Genomic DNA, 2,133 nt, shown 5'->3' with positions numbered 1-2,133 from the left:
CACTTCACAACCTTATAGAAATCACATTTCTAGTCGCGCTGCTCATTACACACCTCCCTATAAACAGTCTTAAGATGACTTCCCAATCTGTGAAAATGACACATTCTTAGAGTCATATTGATCTTTTTCTAATCCTACAAGGATCACTTTCCTAGAATTGTCATACAGGAAACTTCCTAGCCTTTAGAAGTGACACAGATAACTTCCTAGCCTCTAGAAGTGACACAGATAACCTTCTAGTCTCTATAAGTGACACGGATAACCTCCTAGTCTCTAGAAGTGACACAGATAACCTCCTGGTCTCTAGGGGAAGTTATCTGTGTCACTTAGAGGCTAGGAAGTTATCTGTGTCACTTATAGAGGCTAGGAGGTTATCTGTGTCACTTATAGAGACTAGGAGGTTATCTGTGTCACTTATAGAGGCTAGGAAGTTATCTGTGTCACTTCTAAAGGCTAGGCTAGGAAGTTATCTGTGACACTTCTAGAGGCTAGGAGGTTATCTGTGTCACTTCTAGAGGCTAGGAGGTTATCTGTGTCACTTCTTCTAAAAGTGTCACAGATAACCTCCTAGCCTCTAAAAGTGTCACAGACAATTTCCTAGCCTCTAGAAGTTACACAGACAATTTCCTAGCCTCTAAAAGTGTCACAGATAACCTCCTAGTCTCTAGAAGTTACACAGACAATTTCCTAGCCTCTGGAAGTTTTATTATCCCCATTGATAAAAATATTATGATAAGATATAGAATAGAAGAGCATAACTTAGAATAACCAGACTGTTTCAAGTCGCAGCTCTCTTCATTATTGGTCATTTTGACTAGTAGAATCTTCCCTGTAAGTTACCAAGCCAACGCTTTAGAATAAGTCCTTTGAATCAAAGCAGTGACTGATATTTACGTCCTGGTTCCTAATAAAAATATTTAGTTTTTCAAAAATAAAGAAACATTTTATTATTATTCTAATGAGCTCTCGTTATTTGTTGTAAGTCACCCTAAAATTTAAAACATAGATTATTAGTAAATAATATTTGGTATTTGGTACATATGACCATTGATAGATGACGTTATTCTGTACAGATATATAGTACGTTCTCTACATAAAATCAGAACGTTATTCCGTAGAGATATATAGTTGTTAAATCTCACACTCACCTGATGTGAACTGTCCAAGTGAACTTGAATTATCCTGGTATTTGGTACATATGACCTTTGATAGATGTATGAAGTTTGTCTACGTCTACAAAGAGGAACATCTACTCAGCAACGAAGAGAGATGCCAAGGTGCAGGACAGATAGCTCTCTGTAAAACCATTGGGTAGAATAAAATCAATACAAGTATCCGCTTGATAAGGAAAACGCGTCTCTTCGGACCTCATCGCTTTAACAGTAAGTCACGTGCTGAATTTTTATCAGATTACATTTTTGTTAATATTTCAAGTAGCTTGATGGTTCCAATTCTTTATTAAATGGGAACTATTGAATGACATATTTCACGTGAATTCCACAGCACTAATTGGTTTGTTTAATTAACAGAAGGAAGTATAAGTACTGTCTTTCAAAATTACTTTAACGAATCGGCATGAAGGTAATACTATATTCCCTATGATTCTAATGCTAACATTACGAAGTACGATGAAGACCCGCAACTGAATGCAGAGTATTGATTTACTACAAGAAAGATTTTAGAAATACCAATAACGTGTACATTCTTTGCCATTTGCAGCCAATCCGTATTAGTTACCACAGCAACGGTATCCATGACAACGATGCTGGCACATCAGTTCGTAGGAGGAACGAGGGAAAAGACAACGTGAGAAGGAACCACATTAGAAGAAAAGGGGGAGCTGTTCTTAAAGCAGGGGAAATTTAATGTTGTTTAAATCAAAATCATTTCAAGCTTCAATATGAAGACTGTTGTCAGTATTTTTCTAGAATTTGGATAATACTATTTTCGATTCAAAATGTTAAAAACCCTAAAACGAAAAAACACACAAACCATTAATATAGGTAAAATACTGATACAAACAACCAGGACACACAAACCATTTATATAGTTAAAATACTGATACAAACAACCAGGACACACAAACCATTTATATAGTTAAAATACTGATACAAACAACCAGGTCACACAAAC

At 35.9% G+C, this 2,133-nt stretch overlaps 1 protein-coding gene across 1 annotated transcript in view; it reads right to left on the bottom strand.

Moving 5' to 3' along the window:
* Positions 1-1,797, bottom strand: part of LOC106476410 — an 8,468-nt gene extending 6,671 nt beyond the window's left edge. The window contains exon 1 of the mRNA XM_013937072.2: positions 1,149-1,797. The gene's annotated coding sequence lies outside the window, so the exon portion shown is untranslated. The remainder of the gene's footprint in view (positions 1-1,148) is intronic.
* Positions 1,798-2,133: the final 336 nt, after the last annotated feature.

Source organism: Limulus polyphemus, unplaced genomic scaffold (assembly GCF_000517525.1).
Source record: "Limulus polyphemus unplaced genomic scaffold, Limulus_polyphemus-2.1.2 Scaffold10489, whole genome shotgun sequence".
Taxonomy (NCBI): domain Eukaryota; kingdom Metazoa; phylum Arthropoda; class Merostomata; order Xiphosura; family Limulidae; genus Limulus; species Limulus polyphemus.
This window is presented reverse-complemented; position numbering and strand designations above follow the sequence as displayed.